Source organism: Nannospalax galili, unplaced genomic scaffold (assembly GCF_000622305.1).
Source record: "Nannospalax galili isolate Female #2095 unplaced genomic scaffold, S.galili_v1.0 scaffold17, whole genome shotgun sequence".
Lineage (NCBI taxonomy): Eukaryota > Metazoa > Chordata > Mammalia > Rodentia > Spalacidae > Nannospalax > Nannospalax galili.
Window position 1 is genome coordinate 1,287,435 of NW_008342276.1, and position 26,850 is coordinate 1,314,284.

Consider the following 26,850-nt stretch of genomic DNA (forward strand, 5'->3'; position numbering starts at 1 on the left):
CATAGAGATCCACCTGCCTCTGCCTCCTGAGCACTGGGATTAAAGTCATGCACCACCACGCCTGGCTGAGAACTTTTCTTAATTGAGTTAATTGAGGTGGGAAGACCCACCATGAATGTAGGCAGTGCCATTCCCAGATCAACATCCTGGGCTGTATGAAAAAGGACTAAGTAAGCTGGGTAATAGACACACATGCACTGGTATCTCTCTGCTCTTGACTGTGGATGTGACTAGCTGCCTCTCAAGTTCCACTTCAACTTCTCCGCAACCATGGGCTAGAACCCGTAATTATAAGCCAAATAAGCCCTTCCTCCCTTAAAGTTGCCTTGTCAGGATATTTTATCACAGCAACAGGAAACACAAGTAGGGCAAGTTAGCCATAGAAAGCCTTGCATCACTGAGTCACTGGAGGAACTGATTCATTCATTCTCAATAAGCCTTTCCTGTTACCTTTGGGAACTAAAGAAGACATCCCCTCTAGGCAGACTGAAGAAGAGAGGGGCTCCTGAATCGGCAGGACCAGTGTGATAGTTTGACTGTCGTTCATGGCCACTGACTAGATTGCAGGAGAGCCAGGCAATAAATCCAGCTCCCTCGATGTCAGTGCTGCCCACAGCCCTTGCTGTTGTGCTCCATCTCAGTGCCTACCCCGGGTGCCCTTGTGCCTGACCTCACCTACCCATACACACCACAGCCTCTGCATGCTTCACACTCACTGGACTGCCACCGACATCCTGCCCATCTTCTAGCACTCTTCCCTGACTGTGACATAAAACCCAAGTATACAAATGTAACTCACTCCAGCATAACGTAACTTGACACTTTTCTGACAAAAGTTAAATTAGAAAAAATTCTAATAGCAACCAATTTTGAAACATATTAATTATAAAGAACAAGTTTCAGTCACTTCGTTAGAATTTTTATGTTTGTTACTCTAATCCTCATGATCATTCAGCAAGGTGATATAGTTATACCCATTTTAAAAATGGAAAAACAAAGGCTTTGAGAACCACATGACTTGCCCACCTAGTAAACTACAGAATCAGAATCGAAACCCTGGCTTGCCTTGTCCCAAACTCCACTTTTTCACTATGGTCCCTGTTCTAATCCGCTTCTCAAGGGTGAAGCACTGTAGAAAACTCCTGAAACCAATTGGTTAGCAATTGAGCCCTTTTATGATTAAGGCCTCCGTGGAGAAACATACATGCATGAGACATGGACTTTCTGTCAAGATGTTTAGAGGCTTTGTGGGGAACTGAAACATACATACACACATACACACACACACACACACACATACACACACACCACATATTTCAGAAAGGGTTGATGTAGCAGAGCAGTTGCTATGGAATTCTAACTGAAAAAGACCAACATGGTGATAGGCAAAGTCAACAGAGACGACCAAAGATCTGAATTGTGAATAGGAAAAATGAAAGAGTGCCAGGTACTGGAAACTGGGGTTGAACACACGCAGGGCTCTGTCTTTGGCAAGTCCAACAAGAACTGACTAGAAATGGGGAGGGGGCCAGCTGGAGAACCTTGATATGGCACAGAATCATGAGGAACATGAATGCAGCTTTCCTTGTGCTCCCATGTCCTATCTGGAAAACAGGAATTGAGGGCACTATGACCACCTAAAAGACTGTCAAATCTATAAAAGTCGCTTACGTAAAGTCAGCACTTGCTGTATAAAAATTTCCTTTGAATTGAAACACTCTCTCCAGGAGGGAGGGGAGAGGCTCATGAGACTCAGAAAGAAAAAAAAGCTTCACATGTCTGGGAAAGCTGAAACTTGCAGGATTCATAAGACCTCCTTCCCAGAGCTACAGAAGCAGTAAGTAACTGCTGGAGTAGCCTGGCCAGCTGAGCTGCCAAGAGGAGATTTTCTCAGACCTTTTGAGCTACCTATAAGTTGTACAGAGAGATCCATGGATGCAGCTTTTGTGGGTGGAATTTCTAGTGATGCACTGACCTTTGAGTCATCCTTTCTCCTGAAAGTAGCCTCTCACTCATTTTCCTGCTAGTAACTTCAATAAACACTCATTGGTTCACCACGTTAGACTTTAGTTGATTTTGTTACTCTTTTGGTTTTTGTTTTGAGACAAGGTCTCCCTTAGCCCCAGCTGTCCTGGAACTCACTATGTAGACCAAGCTGGCTTCAATTCACAGAGATCCCCCTGCCTCTGCCTCCTGAATACTGGGATTAAAGGCGTGCACCACCACATCTGGCTATTACATTAGACTTTGGTCTATTGTGTATTCCCTTTCTGGAGTGAGTAGACTTTTGTGTTGCATCTCCCCAGAAAAAAAGTCTCTCACACAGCAGCACTTCAACACAATAGATAGCTCATAACACTCACTGCACAGATTTCAGTTCTATTTACTGCCTGACGATGTATGTGAACCTCCATCTTGATGGCTTAGTGGCTGACTCCTTAATGCTTTACATAAAACGGAAACAGGGCTAAGAGACACACCTCCTCAGTAAATGCCTAGCAAGTCTTACAACTGCCCCAGTCTGCCAGGGACAAAAAGTCAGCTCTGTTTCCTACCAGATATTGACCACTTACACATCAGAGTGGCCTTGGTTGTTAACCCTGGTGCACAGCTCAGGAATGTACTTGATGTGCCTCTGGGAAGGAACAAGAAGCACAGCATAAAAGACCAAGCCAAAGGGATTAAAACTTTATGATAGGCTGATGTGTTCTTATTGACATATTTTGGGTCCCTATTATTAATAGTTTTCTTCCTTTTTAAGTCATGAAAACAAGGATTTATTAAGCACTCAAGTTATATCAGGTAAACTTCAATTATTCTTGCATTCTTCGGAGTGTGTATAGAAATACTCCAAGCAGTATCTCATGGATTCAGTTGTGTCTGAAACTCTCAGGATACATTTCCACTTTGATTTGAAAAAATTACAGCCCACAACTCTTCTCCCTTTACATTTCCTGTTTTCTTTCTTTTCTTATTCTGCACAGTAGAAATAATTAACCCAGGCTGCACATCAAATTTATCTGGATGACATTTTTAAAGTTCTGGTGTCTGCGTGTCACCCCAAAGTTTTGCTTGGAATGGTTTGGGGTTTGGCATAAGCATCAGGGTTTTCCAAAAGTCTACTCCACCTCTTAGGCGATTCCAGTGTACAGCCAGCATTGGAGCCTCAACAAGAGGATTCCAACACAGTCTGAACTGTGCTCGATCAATTCTTCCAATTTAAAAGTCACATCCAAAGGCTGATTACTTGGGAATGGCAAGTATAAGCCTGAGACCCAGAGGCAAACTGTGAACAAAGATAGCACTTTTCTGACATGAGGTGACAGCAGACACCCTTAAGTCTCCTGGGAATTTTTTGCAAGTACTTAAATGGAATCTAAAAAAAAGAAAAAAAAACTCTATCCCTCCCCAAAATCCTAACACATACACACATACATTACCAAATGCAAGGATGTGCAGTGTAGCCACAGCTTATATGCCTCTAAGTAATACTGTATTGATTTATAGTTTGTACAAATTGCAATAAATGGCATTTTCTGTTATGTGGTGGTAATAGATTGTTCTGGAGTGAATACAAGTCCATAATTCATTCAAGGGCTATGCTGACGCTATAAACGAAAGCTCAAATCTAAGCAGTTAATCTACAGCAGTTGAACACTGAGAATGGATTTCAGGATGGTGTTCAATTTGGTGACTATTATTTTAGTTGAAACATAATTAACTTGACATATGTAAGAAGCAAGAGAAGTATTTTCAGGGACTTTTGCCCTTTCTCCCACCTTTCTAATGTCTAGGTTCTACACACTGCTCTCCAGAATGATCATTTCCTGCTGCAGATGCAGAATGGGAACAAGGAAAGGCTGTTTCAGAGACAGCTGGTACTGTGTCATTTCTACTGTTAAGCCTGGACTTAAGTGAAATAGGCTGGGGACTATTGTATTTGCTGCATCCCATCAGGCCACCCATCCATCAGAGTTGCGGTGATGTGAGTGAGCTGCCCTAACCTAAGATTCCTAGGGGAAGAGTAAAATACTTTTAAATTTAGATTTCAGTATCCCCCACTGACACCAGTATCTTTTCGGCTCTGTCCATCTTCCTCAGCTTCCTATGTTAAAGACAGATATCCCCAGGGTCCTGGAAACTGCCTCTATCTTTTCAGAAGCAGAGATGGAGGTAACTCAAGCCAGAAAGGACTCCTGTGGGAAGAAAAGCCTTCACCTGCTCAGCATTCATAAACCAAAGCCAAGCCTTTCAAAACAGATGATTCCTGCCATACAGCTTAAGAGAAACTCTTTGACTCTCGTCATTGTCTGTCTTGACTGATTTGAAAAGTTTTTCAATGGCTAGCTCCTGTAACTTTTCCTGTATAAAACATGACCAAGCAGGTGGTATTAGTCAATTAGTCTCAAGAATCAAAAATATTGTAAGTTAGTTTTGTAGAAAGAGAAGAATTTAATCAAGACTATCCGCACAATAAAGTATGCAAAATGTTCTAGTCCTGTTTTTAAAATTCCTTTTACGGGAGGAAAAATAAACTAGATTATGCACCCAGAGCAACATGAAAAACTGGTAAAAGTGTTAACTCACCAAAAGAGCTAACAGTTATAAATGTGCATTTACCTTACCAAGCTAAGAAATGCATAAGGGAGAAAGGGCAAAACTCAATTAGAAATAGATCAACCCACAATTATAGCAGGAGAATGTGGTTCTCCTCTTTCCATGGACAGAAAGTCATCAAGGATATAGAACCAAACAGCATTGCTGTATAGAATGACACCAAACAGAAGAAGAAAAGCTTTTGTTTTTTTCAAATCACATGAAACATTTGCCAAGACAAACAATACCCTTGTTTATGAAACAAACTTTCACAAAGTTGTAAGTACCCAAACGATGTCCTTACAACATAACTAAATTAAACTAGAAATTAATCACAGAAATATAAGAAATTTTAAAGTAAACAAAAATTAAAATATAACACACCAAAGCTTGTTTTATGTATCTAAAATGGTTATTAGAGAAATTCTACAACATTAAATGATATGCTGGAATTTAAGAAAAATCACAAATAAATAGTACATGCCTCGGTCTTAAAACCATGACAAGCAAAGTTGAATGCAGAATTTTTTTTTAAATGAATGAAATTGAAAACAGAAAAGGAAAATAAAGTTATTTAAAAGATCAGTAAGCCTGGATGGGAGAGATGGTTCAGTGGTGAAGAGCACTGATGGCTCTTGCAGAGGACCCTGGTTCAATCCCCAGCACCACATGGTGGAGAGCAACCATCCATAACTCCATTTCCAAGAAATCCAACACGCTTTCTCTGACCTCCATGGGCACTGCACAACATGGGTGCACTTACATACGTGTAGGCAATGCACTTATACACATAAAAGAAATTTTAAAAAGCATAATAAAAATATTTTTAAGTCAGTAAGGTTGATTAATCTTCTACCAAGATTAGAAGATTAAAAAAGAGTGAAAGTACAAAAAGGCAATTAGCGTGAAAAAAGAGATACCACCAGAGACACTATGGCCACTAAAAAGAGCATTAGCATAAGTCTATTACATACATTTGCTAACTTATATAACAAGAGATTAGTTTCCCAAATCCATATATTCTCAAACCTCACCCAAGTAACATAAATAGTCCCATAAGAAAAATTTGAATTTGCATTTTAAAAATCATTGTAATGAAATCTCAAACTTTCATCAGTAATGGAATCAGATGGTTTCACTGGTGAATTCTACCGAACTCCATCTCAGACTGTTTCATAAACAGAGGGGTCAGTATATCAGACTAAATAGAAGGAACATCTTCCAATACATTATATGGGACGAGCATTACTCTGATAGTAAAACCAAATGAAAACTACAGCCTAAATTTAGGACTTACTCACCAACCAAGTGAAAGATTTCAACAAATAGAAAAAGAAGGAACACCCTCAGACTCCCAGCAGCATCTTTTGCAAGTCCACAGTCGATATCCTTTTTGGTGAGAGACTGGGAAACAGGACCAGGCCTTTAATTGTTACCACGTCTTGAGCATTTACTGGAAGTCTTAGCCAGTGCAATATTGTTATGGGAAAATGGCCTTGCAGACTGGAAAGGAGAAATCAAAACTGCCTCTATTCAACAACTAAATAGATGAAATTCTTCCTAACCAAACATGAAAAACAAACTGCATAAATATAAAAATCTGAGGAAATACATAAAAAGAAAATCCATAAAACAAATGAGTTTACCAACATTGCTTAAGCCAGGTCAATACTCAATTATCTACTCCTATATAGTAGCAATATAAAATTAGAAACAAACTTGTTTAAAATACCATTTGTAATAATTACAAAAATGAAATAGGAATAAATCTTAGAAAGCATTATAGGATCCCTATTTTAGAAACTTAAAAAATAATGATCAAAACTGAAGACCTAAATAAACAGACAAATTGTATTCATGGATAGGAAGATTGGACACAGTAAAGGTGGCAATTGTTCTCAGATTGATCTAAAGTATTAACTAAATTCTACTTAAATCTTAAATCTTGGTAGGATTTTCTTTTTACACATAGAGGTGCTGGTTTTAAGAAAAATTGTATGACAAGGCAAAGTAACTAAAATAATTTTGAGAGGCAAAAATAAAAATATAGGGGGATGGCTGACTAGATTTACCAGAAGGGCAGATAGGGGGAAATGGATGGGGGTGCTGACAGCACAGTGGACAGTGGCAGGGATAGCAGAGTATGGAGGCTCTAGTGGGAGAGGAAGGCTGTCTACCTGACGAGTTTGTATTCATGCTCAGATGCCGAGGAGCTCAGAAGGTGGGTGACTGTGACCAGTGATAGTCATGTATATAGAGATTAGAAATGCATGTGAAAACGTCTCAATGTCAAGAGCCCTGAAATGAATTTTTCTGTATGAAACTGTGTGTTTTGACAACGCAGTGGAGATCTTTTTTAAATGTTGGAACCTCATTTAATTTTATGTCTTATAGAGTTTATAATGAGTAAAAGATTATATAAGCGTAATAATTCATCTGTAAACCTAGAAATGTACAGCCAATTTTGAAAGAGATGTACCCTATTGAATAGGTTAATGCTGTTGTAATGAAATGCTTCTTTTAATTAAAATAAATAAATAAATAAATTAAAGAATAAATGAAGTTATCAGAAAAAAAGTGATTGGTAGATATGGGAGGAGTTGGAGGAGAGGGAGTGGGCATGGGTTTGATCAAAACACTTTATATGCATGTATGAAATTCTCAATAAATTATTTTTTAAAAAAAGATAAAAAAAAAATATAGGGGGATGAGGTGATGCCTACTTGGGTAAAGGCACTTACCACCAATGAGTCAATCCCTGGGACCCACACATTGAAAGGAGAGAACTACTTCCTGAAAGCTCTCCCCTGATCTCCATATGTGTGCCATAGCATGCATATACATACATATACACACACACATAAACAAAAAAGGAAACAGAAACAAATGTTTTTAAAAGATATAGGAGCAGGCCTGGAGAGATGGCTCAGCAGTTAAGAACACTGGCTGCTCTTGCAGAAGACCTGAGTTCAAATCCCACCACCCACATTGCATGGCTAACAACCATCTGTAACTCTAATCCTAGGGGATTCAACACTCTCTTCTGACCTCCGTAGGCATTGCAGAGGTGCAGAAGACACGGGTGCACTTACACACATTCAGGCAATATACTCATACACATAAAATAAAAATAATAAGTAAAATATTTTTTAAAATATATAGGAGCTAGGCATGGTGGCACATGCCTGTAAACCCAGCACTTAGGAGGTTAAGGCAGGAATATTATGAGCTTGAGATCAGTCAAAAAATAAATGGAATAAACTTAACTTAATAAAATTTAAAAGGTAGGAAATATGCAAGCACCATTTTAAACTTCACTGTAAAGCTACAGTCATGAAAAAAGGCAGATATTTGGGAAGGGACAGATGTAACCAGTGGAAAAGAAAACAATGCAGGTCCTGAAACAGATCTGTACAGATGCAGACATGGGTATTGGCACGAACACAAAAGCAATACAAAGGTAGAAAATGGTCATGTTTTCAACAAACCACCTTAAGAACAATTAGATATATACAAGCAAAATAATCCCTCACCTTAAGGTTCATTTCATATGTAATCCAAAATTATCAAAAATGGGGCATGGTGGCACATGCCTTTCATCCCAGCACTCAGTAGGCAGACGCAGGCAAAACTCTGTGAGTTGGAAGTCAGCCAGGGCTACACAGTGAGACTCTGTCTTGGAGGAAAAAAAAGAAAAAAGGAGGGGGGGATATATCCCTAAAAATATATAAATCTGGAAAATTAGAAGAAGAAAATAGGAAAAAGCCTTTGTGGCCTAGACATGAGCAAAGAGCTTTTAAACATAACACCAAAAGACTCCATAAAAAACAATTGAATATTTTATGTGTATGCCATATTTCTGAGGAAAGACATATCTATTAATAGACTATATAAGGCACTTCAGAACTTATCACTGGGAGCTAGAGAGGTGGCATTGGCTGCTCTTTCAGAGGATACAGGTTCAGTTCCCAGCACCCACACGGTGACTAAAAACTATCTGTAACTCTGGTTTCAAGGGATCCAATACCCTCTTCCAGCCTCTGCAGGCATTGCACACATGGCTGAACTTACATGCAAGCAACATACTCATAAAATAAAAATAAAATTTAAAAATAATTTTTAAAACAGTAAGAAAACAAATGACTCAATTTTACAAAATACACAAAAAATGAATAGACTTCACCAAAGAAGATATAAAAATAAAAATGGCAAATTACACATAATTAGCTATTATGAAAATTCACATTAAAACCATAATAAGACATCACTAGTCACTTCTTTAAATGAAAAAATACTGACCATCAGTTACTCATATGAACTCATAGCAGTGGTGACAGCACACATAAGTCCTATGCAAGCTCAAACCAGACAAAATCCCAACATAGACATGGGGAAGTGGGTAAGAAATCCCAACCAACCTAAGGAATTTTCAGCAACTGATGGCTGCTGAGAGGGGGAGAGATGGTGTCTTACAGGGATGGGACTCTTGGTTGACCCAGTGTATGGACCCACACTGAAGGACATTTGGGGAAACAAATCAGACTTTATGGGCCATATATAAGAGGAGGTACAGACAGGGGAGGGGATCCAAATACCACCAAACTATGTTATATGAAAATCGCAAGGAAAAAATTAAGAGAATATTAGGAAAGCATTAAACTGTTGCTCTAGTATGATATTATGATGCATTAGCTTTGTAACTTTGTAATACATATATGAACATATCCTATATATGTATGCATTTATATGCACATGATGTGTCTATGCATATACATTATCTATACACATATATAGTATACACAGAGCTCCACATAGATGTTCCAGAACCTCACCAGATAACAAAAATGATAATCAAATTTGTCTCCTGACTTCCATTAGAAGAGAAGAAAATAATACTGACCATATCAAGTGCTAATAAATATACAGAGTACCTGGAACTCTTTCATGACTGTGGAGGTACATATTGGAACAGCTCCTCCACAAAGCAATTTGACAGTTTTTTACAAAGCTAGACATATGCTTAGCAAAACCCAACAATCTTATTCCTGGGTATTGCACCTTGAGAAATGGAAATTTCTGTTCACACAAAATTCTATATACAGAAGTTGTAGAAACTTATAGTCTTGAGAAACTGGAAATCACATAGATGTACCTCAGTGAGTGAATAGAATTGCTAGTACACTCGTACGATAAAATGGATAGATAAAAAAATGATAAAAGGGGCAATAAAGGGAACAAATTGCTGAACACAAACACATCTTCATATTGGCTTCAGCGAGGTCTCTGTTCACTTTACTTATTTTTAGAAACTGAGTCATTTATTTTCTTACTGATAATCACTTGGATAAATTTCAAAGGTATTATGATAAGTGAAATAAATCAGTTTCAAATTATTATAGTCTATAAAATTGCATTTATACAAAATTTTCAAAAAGGCAAAAATTACAGAAATGGAAAATATATCAGTGGTTGTGATGAATTACAGGTGGGCCGGTGTCATTTTAAAGGAATAACACAGATGAATTGTTTAGGATAATAAAATTATTCTGTGTCTTAATTAAGGCAGCTGCATGAATCCACATGTATTAAAATTCAGAGAACTCATTTGTGTGTGTGTGTGTGTGTGTGTGTGTGTGTGTGTGTGTGTGTGTGTGGTATAAGATTGCTTTCTCAAAAGACAGCACAAGAAATAATAGTATATTCTTAGGATAAACTGGAAGATTACAGCTTTTCCATTTTCACATGTATATGTGTTCTACATGAGCATATACATGTTTGTATGTGTGTGAACCCACATGTATGTGTGCAAATACACATGTATGTTCATGCACATGCAGGCCTGAGGTTGATGTTGGAATCATCCTCCATCGCTCTTTCACCTTATTCATAGAGGCAGGTTTCAGTCAAACTCAGGACTCACCAACATGGCTAGTTCGTCCACCTAGCTAGCTTGCCCTAGGAATCCTGTCTCTACCTTTCAAGGCAGGAATTATAGATGGGCTGCCACACCCACCAAGCATTTATGTGGGTTCTAGGAATCTGCACCCCAGTTCTCCTGCTTTGCGCAGCAAGTGCTTTAACCACTGAGCATCTCCCCAGTCCTAAGATTACAGTTTTGTTGCTGTACCCGACAAAATATGAGTTCAGGAATACCTTGTACTTTCTCGTTCTTTGCTAATAGCCAAAGATGGCTCCAGGATGAAGCCAGAGGCGGAAAGACCCAATGAGCTCTGAATGGGGACTTGCTGGTCTTGTCAAGCAGGGCCTGGTAAAGGAAGGCTTCCCTGTTGGCATAATCAAGAACCAAAAATCCTCCTTTAAAATTTTATAGCTCTAAAAAAAAGATAATCACATGCTTCTTACAATGAGTCATGCCTAAGATTGAGTCAGCTTATGAAGTGTTTCCCTTGGGGCAATTGAAGAAATAAGAGAAAAATGAGGGAAGAAGAGGGGAAAATGACTTTGATGTACAGAGCACAGTTCCAGTAGAACAGATCTGAGTAGAATTCTATAGTCAAAATAATTGGTGCATTTAGAGAACCGACAGAAGGAAAAAGGGAGCTTATGGTATGAATTTGAATATTCAAATACCTAACAAATATTCCAAAATATACCTAGCTTCATTAGTCATCATCAGGAAAATGAAAATGGAAACCACAAAATGATACCACTTACATATTCTTAGAATTTCTAAAACCAAGACAAACTTCAAATGTCAGCAAACATGTAAGAACCAGAACTCTCATCCCTTCTCGTGGGAGGGCATCTACGTGCTATCACTTTAGGAAATTTTTGGCATTATCAACTAAAGCTGAAATATATGTGTCCTATGACCCAGCAGTCTCCCTCCCACTACATGGCTATATGATCACCAAAGCATTTGTACTAGAATTTTCCATGAGGCACTAACCATAAGAGCCCTGTATCATTTTCCCATTGCTTACCATGAACTCTGTGGCTTAAATCAACACAGATATATTTTTGAAGTCCAAAATGGTCTGCTAGGCAAAAATCTGTGTCCCTAGAGTTTTGTCCCTCTGGAGAAGCCAATGGTAGGTCTGTTTCCTTGCTATTTCTGGTTTCTAGGTACCAACAGTCACCTTTATATTGAAGCCTTTCCCCAACTTCAAAGCATATCACAAGCCCCTCTCTTTCCATCACATCTCCTCTCTGACCTTTACTCTCCTGTCTTCCTCTCATAGAGACTCATGGGATTACATTTCCAGGTTTGGAAAATCTAGGAAATGTCCCCCATCTAAATATCCTCAGTTTAACCTCATCTATAAAGTCTCCTTTGCCTCCTAAGGTAATGTTCACAGGGATTGGGACCAAAAACTCCAAACCAGAAATTACTGGGTGTTACAGGAACAAAGTGTGGATGAGTGATAGCTCCTGCCCTAGAATACTACACAGCAATGAGCCTGAGCAATCCCCAACTATGAGCAATGTTATGAATAAATTCCATACCTTAGAATACTACACAATGATAAGAATGAACAATCCTGGTAACCTGCAATATCATGAATGAATCTCATACCTATGCAGTGATGAGCAATCTGATTACACACAATATTACAAATGACTCTTACAAACATAATGCTGAATAGAAACATTCAGAAACGGGCCTACAGGATTCCATCTGTATGAAAAGAGGCAGAAGGGATCTAGTGATTAAATTCAGGACAGTGGTTGTTTCCCAAGTGGACATGCTGAGGTAGGAACATGAAGGGAGTTTTGAGGGGACTGATGGTGCTTTACGTCTTGATCTTGGAGCAGATTCACAGTATATTCAATAGAGAAAATCCCTCAATGGTATAGGAGCACTTTTCTTTGGTACATTTTACATAAGTAAAAATTGTAAGATGTTTGTAAAGGTAGAAAGATGGGAACCTGTGTGCATCCATGCATGTTGGTGCCATGAGGAAAAATGTAAGCTTTAGAATAAGATAGGCTAAACCAAAATACAGCTGTCTAATCCATTCTGTCATCTGTTACATGTGATTTAATCTTTTCAGACCTCAGTTTCCTTCTCTAAAACAAGGGGGAGGCTGGAGAGATGGCTCAGCAGTTAAGAGCACTGGCTGCTCTTGCAGAGAACCCGGGTTTGATTCCCAGCACCCACATGGTAGTTAGCAACTGTCTGTAACTCCAGTTCCAAGGGATCTGACGCTTTCTTCTGACCTCCACGAACATTGCATGACATGGGTGCACTTACATACATGCAGGCAATATACTCATACACATAAAATAAAAATAATAAATAAAACATTTTTAAAAGGGGGGGGTGAGAAATAGGTGGGAGGCCAGCACTAGATTGAGAACTATTTAAGACTGATTGCTGCTGGGTAAGGGAGAGTATGCCTTACATACCACCACTTGATGGGCTGACTAGACTCCAGTGGACACATTTACACTTAAGGACATTTGGGTATAAACACCTGAATGAATAGAACTTACCATGTATGGCAGAGTGCATAGGGTTCTGTGGGAGGATAGGGGAAAGCATGGATGGGGGAGGGGGTCTGGATTTGAGTGGGAAATGTATGAAATTTTAAAAGCTCAATAAAAAAATAAAAATAAAAAATAAGTAAATAATAAATAAATGAAAAGGGCGGGGAGGGAAAATAATGCTTCCTGCCTCTGCCCTACTGAACCATGGTGGTGTATCATACATAAAGACAAATGGCACACAACAAAAGATGGGCAGATGGTACTTTCCCTGTGCTTTACTAAGTCTGTGTTCCAACCCAGCACATGCAACAATGGAACAGGAGAGAAACAATATCTCAGAAGCTGTATTTCTTTTTCATTTCCACTGCCATGTTTAAAAATATTTGCCAAGCATCATAGAAGTTGTTCCACCGCCTGTAAAACTGGTGAAGTGGTTCTTTGTTTCTCCGTAAACACTGCCTATTCCTTTATAAAACTGCAATATCATTGAGAAACTCCTTTTACAAAGGTGAGCCACTTGAGATTGTGAGAACTATAAGATTTGCCAGAAAAAGACAAGGGCAGGGTGGGAACCAAGCTGCCCAGAGAGCAAACGTAGCCTAGAGCATTGCCTCTGTCCTTGTGACCACAGGTACGTCCGCAGGCCAAACCAAGCCAGACTTACAGTTGGTCTCCATTACCTTGCAGTAGGGGACAATGAAGAAAGATGAAAATAAATCCAGCTGCAGAGTGGGGTTCAGAACACAAGAACATGCCACGTTTGAGATCCGGACTGGGATCTGGAACAGCAAAGACCATTTAAAGCATTTTAGACTCTCCAATCTGTAGTGTTCATGTCAAGGTCACTGAGACCCACACACACCCCAGTTCACAGTCATCTTCCCAAGGCTCGTAAGTCAGGATTACATTTCCCCATTCCCATGCCCTTCCTTTATTTGTGACATTTAATTCTTTATTTGTATTTTCTCACTCTCATTTTTGTGGCCACTGGTAATATTTCAATGTCATTTGATTTTGTTTGTGTGTGCATGCATTCATGTTTGTATAGATGTTTGTATGTGCAAAGGTGTGTGTGTGTGTGTGTGTGTGTGTGTGTGTGTGTGTGTGTGTGTGTATGTGTGTGTATGTGTGTGTAGGCCAGAGGACAGCCTTGGGTGTTGTTCCTCAGATGTTGACCACTTTATTTTTGAGAAAACATTTCTCGTTGTCTTGACGCTTGCCACGTAGGCTAGGCTGGCTGTTCACCAAGCCCCAGGGATCCCACTGTCTCCACCTCCCGCCAGCTATGGGATTACAAGCATGTGCCACTACGCTCAGCTTTCTTTGTGTGAGTTCTGGGGTTCCGATTCAAACCTTCATGCTTACAAGACAAGTGCTTTACCAAACGGGCCATCTCCCCAGCCCCAACGTTGTTTAATTGTTTATCAGAACTTGAGCTACTTATTTTACATCCTCATTTCTTCTGACTTGTCTCCCAAAAGCTTCGCCAACTGTCTCTTTACTTGCATTCCTCCACATTCTTCCATGCAAGCTCCCTCCACCCAGATGTTTGCCTTGTTCCTTGGACTTTACGTCAGTTCATCACAGCTCCAGGAATACCAGAGTCATTACATTGATCACGTATGAGCTGTCTACTTAACTCACTGTCTCATGTCCTAGATCATCTGCTTGACCAGGGCTGCCCTCCCAGTCCCTAGTTTAGAGGGGGTTCCCTTGAAGTTTGTTGGAGGAACTAGCATTTGCCTGGTAGCCACCAAAACAAGCAGCAATTGACACCTTCCCTCTTATACTTAATAATTAAATTGACAGTCTCTTGTTGCAAAAACTATCGAATTCCATTTTTAATATAACGGTGCCTTTTTGTTACCCAAATAACTCCCCCACGCAGCTATTACTTGCCTCTTGCCCAGTCTTCTCTTCCCTCAAATACAATGACTCCCTTATTGTACAACAGAGGGTCTTTATGATACATGGAGACCTCTGCTATCTACCCCATCAGTACTTTTTAAACCAAAAGTAGGAAATGCTGTAGGACCTCAGGGTAACTGGGGAAGTGATTACTGCCTTTATCTTTCCTTTGAGTCTAACAGAAAATGCTTCTCCAGCAGCCCAAGTGATCATCCTATCCTGTGGGCATGGTGAATTTGACAAACAGTGGCTGAAAAGCCATGCGTGGTAGCCAGTCTATTATGTAAGGCCATATTTTTATCATCGTAGTGGTGGTTTTTTCTGGTTTTCTCACCTCCTGTTACAATTTTTAAAAATCTAATTTCCAAATTGTGAGCCATTCTCCTTAATGATGTGCAAACTCAACTGAGTTCCATGGGAAAGATAAGTCATGAACTCAGACGTGCACTGAAATTTGAAAATACAACGGATGAGGCATCCCCTCAAGTAGAGAGGTCGCACTGTCAGAATGACATAAACCCACCATGAAAAGGCAGTGGAGCACCAGCAATGGCTTTGTGCTTTACTTGTGAGCACAGCAGGCTACTGACAGGGTCAGTCTTACTAGACTTGGGATTGAACACAGGCAGCCTGGGTCCAACCTTCAGCTGCTTCTCAGCCAAGATGATCTCTGAAAAAAAACCTGAAGGAACAAGACACAGGCTGCTCTTTCCAGAGATTTGACAATCACAGGAAGAGATAGGGATGTTGCATAAAAGAAAAGGCAGGCCAAAAAAAGTATTTTTAGGGAAGGAGAGTTTCGAGCCCAAGTTTAGCCTGATGGGAAAGAGCTAAGTAAGAAGGAGAGATTGAAGATATGAGCGATGGGGGTGGCACGGGGTGGAAAGTCCCCTCTCCTCTGCCAGAGGATTGTAAGGCATGCAATCCCAAAGATGGGTAGACAGACTAAACTTTAAAAGACGATAAGATTCTAAAACAAGTACAAGGAGCTGAACACGGGTGAAGATAAAAATAAATTTTGAATCAGAGCAAAGGAGGTTGAGAGTTCACCGTATATGGCTTCAAGGATCACTGTGAAAGAGGAGGTAATTTCATCTCTTGAGAGGGAGGGAAGCAGAAGACTTGGCTGAACAGTATAAAAATGCCTTCAAACACCTGCTCTGAGAGCCAAGACAGGAAAGTAGGAGCGGTAAGGCCACAGCTTGCTGAAACTTACTCAAGGCTGCAATTCAGGGGCAGTCTGGCTTGTGCTTTCCTAAGCAAAGCCCTGAGAAAAGGGGGTTTGTGATTTGACACTTTATTCTCTTCCGTAATTACTGCTTGATACAGGGAGTTTATTAAAGCTCTCTTGCTTCATTTCCCCTATAAAACAAGTTAATAATCCTTGCCCCCGTCCTATCCCATAGGACCTTAACGAGCATTAATTAATATCTTCAAAGTGTCCCAAGTGCCTTGGGAAAGCACTCAGTAAGGACTTTTCTTCATTACATTTATTATTCTTGCAATTGCATTTCCCCAACCTCTGTGGAGAATGACTTGAAACACAATCTTAACAGCTTCCTCACTTTATTCCAAAATGTATTTGCTAAGCCTACCTGAGCTGGCATCAGGTGCAAAAGACGCAAACTCTGCAATGTCCTTCAGATATCATGACACCAAAAAGATAAACCATCAGATATCAAGTCACAAACACAAGTTGTGGTCCTTTTAGAATCATTGTTCTATCCAATGCAGTGAACCCAAGCAAAGCATTTCCAACTGGCCCTTTCCCCAAAATGCCAATGAACTGGTAAGAAACACCGTGGTGTCTAGGAAAACTTGCATTGCCATGACAGTGAGTACTTTATGACTTGGTATAACAATGTCTCAGTACAAAGCCATCAATTATATTATGTTTTCTAGCTTCATTTTTTAACTCATCCTAAGTTGTTCCTTTTTCCCTTCATTTTGTCATTTGGCAAGTCTGTGTGGACCACCTGTATGTGCAGCTGCTGTCGCTCAAGACAATGTGCTTAGCATGTTCTACCTAGCCATGCCTACCCTCTTCTTTCATTATATAAGACTGTGGTCTTCTTATTTAAATTTATTTTTTAATGGACAAATGCAGTTGAAAACCTATACCATCTCTCTATTTCCTGTATCAACAATATTATTCATAGTAGGACATGGAGAGTACTATCTTTGGTACCAAAAATATCCAGGCCTTGATCTAAATGGCTTCTTCAAAAGTTAATTAGCCTGTGGGTATCACAGCCCATGAAATAGCTTGTATGAAGTCATCAGAATCCCACTGAGGGGCAAAAGGTTACATTTTACAAATTCATTTCTGATAAGAAAGCAGCTACTTGTTAGAGGATGCAGTTGCTATGGTGATGCGAGGATGAGCCTTCTTACTTTCCATAAATTTTTCTACCTCCTTTCCATTTTACTTGAGATGACATGGAATAGTTGATTCATGATACAGGGTTGAAATTGGAAGTCACTAGAGCTTGTGCAGGCTCAGTAAGCTTGCTATTTTATGTTCGACATTATCCCAGAACATAGCAAAGTTGTAGTTGGCTGGCTGGGAAAAGTGAGGGGAGGCAGGGAAGTAGAGTCCTGGTACAGAGAACAAGAGGAATTTCTCAAAGCGAAAGTTACAAAATTTCCAATACAGGATTCCCAGTCCACAAAGTCAACATGACTCTGATCTAGGTTTTGTGGAGTGAGACTGGTCTTGAAACCCCAAAACAATGTGGAGAGACTTCAAAATTCTTGTAGCCGTTCCACATCTAGAAAGCTCTAGAAAATGCATATGTGACTCTGTAGCACATTCACAAGTACTTTACAATTCCTCACATTTATTGATACTTAAAACTATCAACAGCCCAATGTTCTTTATGGTTTACATTCTAGTCTTTCTATCATTTGCCTCAGTCCACAATCACTTTTACCCTGGTGGAAATCACATTCAGTATTCTTCCCCAAAACACCTCACAAAATAATACTACCATCAATGTTTTCCCCTGGGCTGGAGAGATGGTTCAGCGGTTAAGAACACTGACTGCTCTTGGAGAGGATGCGGGTTCAATTCCCAGCACTCACATGGCAGCTAACAAGCATCTGCAACTCCAGTTCCAGGGGATCCAATGCCCTCTTCTGACCTTTGTGGGCATTACATACAGGTGCATTTACATACATGCAGGCAATACACTCATACACATAAAATGAAATAATCAATAAAAAATGGGGCTGGAGAGATGGCTCAGCAGATAAGAACACTGTTCTTGCAGAAGAAAGACCCAGGTCCAAATCCCAGCACCCACTTGGCAGCTAACAACTGTCTGTACCTCCAGTCCCAGGGGATCTGACAGTCTCTTCTGTCCTCCGTAGGCATTGCAAGACATGGGTGCACTTACCTACATACAGGCAATACACATACACATAAACTAAAAATATAAATAAAATATTTTTTAAAAGAAATTTGTGAAGGTGAGGGTATCATGTGTGAGATCAGAGAGGTGCAAATATGAAATACCAGGGCAAGCAACCTGGGAAGCAGAGAACAAACAGCTCCCAGACAAGGAGGGCCAGGATGCCCCAGACCCCACCATAGCAGCCTGTTTAATCAGGACAGGGACAGCATCTTCCACTTCACATGCTTTCCTAAAAACCTTGCCAATTTCCCATAAAGAAGATATCCACTCTCCCTCCCTTGAAACCTGGTCAGGTCTTTGTGAGTAACTGACCGATCAAGAACATCAGAAGTGATGGTACATGATTTCTGAGACTAGCCCACAAATGCCTCCCGTCTACTCTGCTCTTGGAGTATTTTCACCCTAAATACATGAGAGCGTGTTCTGATGAAGGCTAAGAGCCAGATTACCTACCATATCCCACCTCCCTCCATATTTTATACATATCAAATGCGCCCATTTCATTCTCTGGTAATCTGTTGACCTTCCTGTTTTAGTTGCTGCTTCATGAAATATTTAGTCCCTGTGAAGGCATAATGCCATTCATGCTTCCTCAAATCAGCCACCTTCGGCACTTGGTTTTCCAAATCAGTCATTAAAATCTGTTAGAATTCAGGACACAAAAGTTCAGTTCTACAAGATAAATCAGTTCAAGAGAGTCATTGTCCAGCATGGCAACAACAGTAACAATGAATTTCACACACTGAGAACCAAGAGGGTGATTGTAAAGTGCTCTCAACACAGAAAAATAAGTATGTGAGTTAATGTGCATGATACAAATCTACATACAAGCATTATGTTGTAAACAGTAAATGTATTTTGTTAATTGAAATTAATTTAAACTATAAAAAGCTAAAATCATATGCATGTGTAAATGTAGAGCGCAAAATTTCTAAGGCTGTTATAACAAAGTTGTATGTTTCAGGATATAACATATACACAAGCACCACACATGCACACACAAGCATACACATACACACATGCACACACATGTACACACAAGCACACACACATACATACAAGCACACACATATGCACATGTACACACACATGCACACATATACACACAAGCACACACATATGCATGCGTACTGGCACATGAACACACGTGCTTACATACACACCTCCTAGAAGCTTAGCTATATGAAAAGTGCTGTAAATTTCAATAATTTCTTTTTTCCTAAATGACAATCAATTTTCCCTGATGGTCTAGTAATAAATTTGTTCTTTTTGTCATTAAGGTTTTCAGCTTTGTAATGTATTAAGCTTTCATATATACTATGGCTGGATCTGATTTTTCCATGCTGATCTATTTTTCTGTCTAGCTGTCCAAATACTACATCACTTTACTTCTTCCATAACATGTTCTGGTAATTTACACCATAAGTACTCCTTATTACTCTTATTTTTTTCAAAATCATGTTATCTATTTTCACATATTTAATGTACCAGATAATTTTAGAGGTATTTTCTTGAGATCTTTCAAAAATTTGGATTGTGTTAAACTGCACTGAGTTGGTACACTAATCTAGGGAAAATATAAATTCTCACTTAAGCTAAAAAGACTGCCCAGGCATGCCATCCTGGCAGATGGGCTCGAGCTTTTCAGTGCCTTTAAACAAAGGAAACTTGATTCTCACCCTCTGCCCCAGACTCTTGTAAAGTTGACAGATGGCATCACAGCTCCTAGTTAGAGTTCACCCTGGCACCAGGCAGCCTACAGGGCTAATTCTTTATCCTCTGCCTTTGAGCCTCACTGTATTCTAGACTTCAGACTGTCTCCCTGTTATGGAATCTTTTCCTCCTAGCATAATAATCACTATAATCTTAATCAGGACAGCTGACTCTCAATAAGATCAGGCCTATTGAAGTTCTCTTGTAGAAAGATGGGGGGTGGCGTCAATAAGACCTCATAAGACAGGCAAGCTACTCATGACCTCCATCCTGCTCCCAGCTAGGTAATTCTGCCCCAGCTGCGCATGGTCTTAGGAGGTACTAGAATATATATAGATGGCAGAAGGCTGACTGAGGGAAGAGGGGGAACTCCTTTTATGAAACTATGAGAAAGTTGTCATCTACTCTGAGATAAGACATTTCAATGATGTAGCTGTTTGGGGGTCACCCAAGCTCCTGTAATTAATTCATCACCTATATTGCTGTAAACAAGTCCAATTAACTCATTGATTCACCAAGCTGGACTTTGGTGGAATCATTCTTTTGGTCTGCCATTGGTGCCCTGTATGGGTGAGTAGGTATTTGTTCAAATCTCCCCAGGAGTTCACACAACACACCCTTCCCTAAGGCCACCTGTATCTTTCTTGAAATGGGCCTGGTTTCCTGATCTTCTTGCAATATCTGTTCCTGTCCTTGAGGATGCTGGACACCACATGGTCCTTGTGCAGATCAGCACCAAAAGCAACACACAGTCGAATTGCAAGAACAAGTTCCAGAAAAATGAAAGGATGCATAAGGTGCACAGCATGAAGGTCCCAGGACACATGACACAGCCAGGTTTACTCTGGCATCCTTTCTTAATGTGACAGCACAGGACTACTGGGTTCACCTACCAAGTACCTGTCACATCTCCATTCTTGGAACTGTTAAGAAAAATATGTTTGAATAGTATATTAGCCTCCAAGCCATTTCTGCTTTCAGAAGTTAAGCTTATTTATCCCAGAAAAGCATTACTCGGACCTAATTATTTGCTTATTTGCTTTTTCAGGCTCTGCTACAACTGCCCTGACCTGGAAATGGACGTATGATTCAGGCAACCTAGCAGCTTTGCAACTAATGGCCAGGGACCACCACCCCCACCGCCCCCCACCCATGGTGCAGGCTGGACGACTGATCCTGCCTGACACAATTTCTTTCTTTCCATCTCTTTCTTCTGCCTTCCAATTTCCCTTTGTTCTTTTGATTTAGCATTCTGGGATGCTTAATGAACACTACACTTCCCAGCAGCTATAAAGCAAGAAAAATTCAGTTAGGATTATAATCACAATTTCAATTATTTACACATGTTAGAAAATATTGCCATTGGGTTCCCTGAGTTATTTACTTTGGTGTTTTCTTCTGTTTCGAAGTGCTAAAATATTATCCCTATTCATTACAAACCGATTGTTTTTAACATGATTCTTCCCCTCCCCTCACCCTGTCTGAAACCCAATTTACAGCCTGCTAAAGGCCTCATAAGTTTTTTATGGATTATTTCCTGGGGTCACATTAATCTGGCTCCTTGTTACTTTACACTAATTTCACTTTGCCACAGTAAAGTAACGAGATTCGATCTCTTGGGAATTAATCTATAGAGACTTCTTAATGAGGCAAAGCCAGAACCAAGTGCAACTACTGTATTTAATTCCTCCAAGCACAGTGGAGAAGAACAAAGGGTCCATCCTGCCCATCCCTGTACCCGGGGACAGGTCCAGGAAAGAAAACTGGTCTGACGATAGACAGGAAGGCTACAGAGGAAGCACAGGACAGCTGGGCATGGAGAGCATCAGCTTCCTCCTGCTTTTGCAGTGACAAGATCCAGGATTACCACCCATGAAAACTTCAGAACCCTGGGGGATGTGGTAACACATGCCTGTAAGCAGACTCAGAGGCATAGAAAGGTAAATCATGAGACTGAGGTCACCCTGGGCTACATAGTTAACTGGGGTCATGTGGAGGCTGTATGTGGTAGCTTAGTACCTATAATCCCAGTTCTTTCCAGGTTCAGACAGAAGGACCACCACAAGTTTTAGGATAGCCTAAGCTACCCAGCCCATTTCAAACCAGCCTGGAATACAGAGTGAAACCCTCTCTCAAAATAAATAGCAATGGCAATGAAAATCAAAATAAATATTAATAGCAATGAAAGTACCAGCTACTCAGGGAAGAGAAAGAGCGCCTTCACTTTATTTTGACCCCCAGAACTGAACTGTCCCAGCAGCCTGAGGTTCCATGAGTCCATGTCTTGTACCCTGTCCAGGCTATAGCCTGTCCCAGCACGTGCCCTCCATGGGAGCCTTAAAGATGGGAAGACTTAAGATTCTGACTCTTCTCCTGTGAAGTCATCTAGGTTCTTATGACTTCTTTTTCCAAGAAAAAAAAGTAGCAAACTCTTCCAGAGTTTTGTAGAAGTTGAGGTAGAAAATTTACATTAAGTTGAGGGGGACATAATACTCCTCTCCAGTAGAACAGGAGAATCCAGATCACTTGCAGGGGTTGGTGAGATGACTCAGCTGGTAAAGACACCTGCTGTCAGGACTCATGACCTGAGTTCAGTCTTCAAGAATCCTGATGGAAAGGGAGAACCAACACCTGCAATCTGTCCTCCGACCTCTACTCCTGCACTGTAGCACAAATAATAAATGTAAACATTTAAAAAAATCACTTGCAATTGTTATAATTATTACAGAGAATGATCTGGGGAAATGGAAAAAAGGACCTTAAAAAGAAAATATGTTTAGAGAATATAGAGAGGACACCTGTCCAACCCTTGACCAGTAGCGGGACATAAACAATATTCACACAGGGGAGCTGACATTAGTAATTTGCTATATATTCTGCAAACAGATTTTTGTCATTTAAAAACTAGAAACACATTGAAAAATAATTTGTGGTTTTATGAGAGGCTTTCCTGTGTATTATCTTACTGAATGTTCTCGTCAGTCAGGTAAGATGGCTGGTAGTGTTATCCCTATTTTGCAGAAAAGGAAACCGAGGCTGGATAGCTTGTGTGACTGCCAAGTAGCTTTGAGACTAGGATGCAGGCCTTCCACTGTTCCAATAAATACCAGTCTCACTGTTTCCAAAACAAAAGGGCAGGCAAAACTCTTGGGTGGTTTGACTTTGGTCCACAGACAAACTCTCAAGATCACCATGGACACATCACTAGTGGAAGCACTCTCCACTCTTGAAGTGACCACGTGTAAAGATTCAGCTCTCTCCAGTTCTCTCTTCTCATGTTATGGGGAGAGCAGATGACCTGTTTGGTGAATTTAGAAAAATAAATGGAATATGCTTTTCTCAAATCCTTTCTGCTTCCTCTCTTCCTTATGTAAGGGGTTTCCATCTGCACTTTTCCCACACTGGGTGGAGACAGACGGTGCAAAGGATGAAAAGTATGTCTGCACAGGGTTGAAGTATTAGCAAACTTGGCTTGACCAAGGAATGAATGTCATCTAGTCCAGTTTATAAATAAGAGAGTTGATGTAATCCACTGATCTCCTCCACTGGATCTGACACTCACGTTGGAAAAGCAAGAAAGGGAAGTTAGGTGTTGATATCTTGTTCTCCCACTCACCCTCCCCAAAAAACATCAATTGAATTGCATATGAAAATAAGTCATCACTGGAGAACCATGATCATTTGTGTAGACCAGAAAAACTGCAAATCACTAAATCTTAACATGGATATAAGGCTAGCATATAACCCAGAAAGATAGTGTTTATTCAACTGTCATCTCAGGACATAGTTTCAAATTACAAAAACCTTGGGAGGAAAAAATGTGGTCTCCTGAGAGTTGTATTGTGTGTTGTAAATATGATCAGAATCCTCAGAGGAGCTCAAGTGGGTTCAGGATGGTGTGGCCATAGACATGAACAGAATTTTCTAGGCATTCAAAGCATCATGTAACAAAAATATAGTGAGCAACCCTCACATGACTATAAATTAATATTAGTTATTCTGATGATGACCATGTTTGTGAATAATACAATGAAGGGAAGCTTTTAGTAATGATGTACAAGTATACATTCAATAAACTCTCAGGGACGATTTAGGTCAGTTGAGAGTCTACAGCTAATCAAGTTCCCAGTTGTCACCAGTTCATCTATCAGTTCTAACCAGTAGGCTCTGATACTACATCCCTCATTTATCACTCTTTTTAATTTGTTGGATTCATTGCTGATACATATTTGTCTCCCTTTCATTTAGACCTGGATGCCAATATACTTTTAGAACAAAAATTAATTAAAGGAAATTGAGTTCAGTGATTAGGCATTGCTCCTGATACTTGCTCTTCAGCAGTAAAATGATGTGAAGAAAAATCAATAATAGATGTCTCTCTTTTTTGTCTATCATTGACTATTTAGAACTAAAGTAAAAAGAAAAAGAAAAGCTCTCTAAGAATACTTGAGGGCAGAAAAGTTTCTCAGCTTGAAGGAGATCCACATTTGTTAGCAAAAACACACAGTGGTATTTTGGCATGACCAATTGTCCTATAAATCTATCCAAACTACAGTAGAAACTAAAGCTTTAATACAGAGCCTCTGAGACAGAGGAAAAGCAATATAAAATTGAAATTGGATTGTGCTTGCTCATGAAAGAAGAAATGTAAACAAGACATGTTGGAGAAAAAAATCAGCCTCACTGGTAGTAAAAGAAAGAAAAATCAAAATGAATTTGCATTTTCACTTATCAAATTACTAAAGATATTTTTAAATAGATAATGATCTCATTTGCAAGCACAACAAAGGAACCAGGTTGCCAAGTCAGAGGAAGGTCAAGTATCCTTAACATGTGTGTGAACCCCTCAGCTGAGATGCTCAGAAATAAAGGATCTAGAAGGTGAGGCAAATCAGAACTGAAGCAGAAAATCCAAATTCAAACATATGGAGAGGATGGAGAGGGGTGGCAGGTCCTGGAAGGGCCAGAAGTGGCATCAGAGGCAGAATTCGGGGCCAGAACCTTGAGAAAAGGCAGGCTTGGAATAAGCAACCCTCAAAAGTTCTGCTCCCAGGCAAAAGAGAGTAACAAGGACCAGATTTAACCTCTCATCGCAAACAATTAAAAAACTGGGCAAAATATCATGAAACAACAGCTTTCAGAAATTGGACAACTGGCACAGTAGAATAATCAATTTTGAGAAAAGAGAAATAAACAAGTGACCCAACTTAGTAAGTCAAGAGTGTTTCCAGACCACAGAACAGGAAGCAGGGTCTCAAGTAAAACTTAGCTATCTCCTTGAGTTGAAGAGATAGGGCTTTGCTTTTAGAGTTCAAGGTAGATATAATTGGTGAAGTGGACAGAAAAAAAAAAAAAAATCTTTGTGCTTCCAGAAGGCTCCCCTGGAATCCTATGCTAACTATGAATTATTATATGCATGTGAGAACACTATAAAGGTCAAAGAAGAAATCACTGGAAAGGGCTTGCAGAAGAGTCTCCAGGGAAAATTCGGGATGAGGAATTACTGTTCCAAACAGTCAGAATACACAGAGCATGGAGTGGAACCCTCGAGCATGGAGTGGAACCCTCAAAAGAACAGGGCCTTAAAGAGACAGCCTGCCAAGACTGGAGTGAAGGCTGTTCTCGGTTCCCCTTCACAAACTCATCAGCAAGTACAAGGGTCCATAGGGGAGTAAAAGCAAAATTACTTAAAAGAATTTTTAAGTCAGGTGAAGAGATAGCTCAGTCCATAAAGTGCTTACCACACAGACATGAATTGGAAAGCCAGACATGGCAGCATACTCCCATAATCCTAGCCTACCAGTTCTGTGAGCTCCCTGATCAGTGAGAGTCCTTGTCCCCAAAATAAAGTGGAAAGCAATTAAGGAAGGCACCAGACATCAATGTCTGGCTTCTACACACACACACACACACACACACACACACCAAAAAGAAAGAATAAAAATAAAAACAGTACTAAATTTACAAAATATACATCAAACCAAAACTACCAGGCAGGCAAAGAAACAAGAAAGTGTAATCCCTAAGGGGAAACGGCAGTCATTAGAAAGCTAACCAGAAATGACACACGTCATGGAATGACCAAATAAAAATGCAGGCCAGTATTGTAAACATACCTCTTATGTTTCAGAAAGTAAAGAAAAATCTAAGTGTGATCAGCCTAATAAGCTACAAGTCAAACACTGAAATTTAAAAAGCGATGTTATAGATGGAAAGTACTTATGGTTAGGACTAGCAACAAGCTAGACACAGAAGAAATGGTGGATGTCAAACACCATGACAGAACTTCAGGAAACAGGAGAGGAGAAGAAAAAGGGACGACAGGAAGAAGCAGACTCTGCGTGAAGCACAGGGCGATGTGATGTGAACCGGTGCTTAGCAACTGGAGTTGCACAAACAGGCGACTGAAGAACTAGCTGAAGAAATGTTGATGGAATTTTTCTAAATTTGAGGGTGAAAATCATCAAGGTGCATATCCATGAAGCTGCATGACCTCCAAGCAAAAGAAACAAAGAAAATCACATCAAGTAAGTGATAATTGAGTCCGTGAACACAAATGACAGAGGAAAAAAAAACATAAAAGCATCAAATTATATAAAGAAAATGAAGAATAACTGACTTATCAGAAACAAGGCAATCCTGAAGACATTGAAGTTGTATCTTTAAAGTACTGAAAGAAAGACTGTCGGCCTTGGTCTATAATCAACAAAACTATCTTTCAAATGAGAAAGAGTCAAAAAAAAAAAAAAAAAAAAAAAAAAAAAAA

At 39.8% G+C, this 26,850-nt stretch overlaps 1 long non-coding RNA gene across 1 annotated transcript in view; it reads right to left on the bottom strand.

The window, feature by feature from the left end:
* The window catches only part of LOC108491082, a 109,675-nt gene that overhangs the window by 46,916 nt on the left and 35,909 nt on the right, over positions 1–26,850 (bottom strand). Inside the window, exon 2 of the long non-coding RNA XR_001872554.2 lies at positions 13,728–13,826. This is a non-coding gene — a long non-coding RNA (uncharacterized LOC108491082). The remainder of the gene's footprint in view (positions 1–13,727; positions 13,827–26,850) is intronic.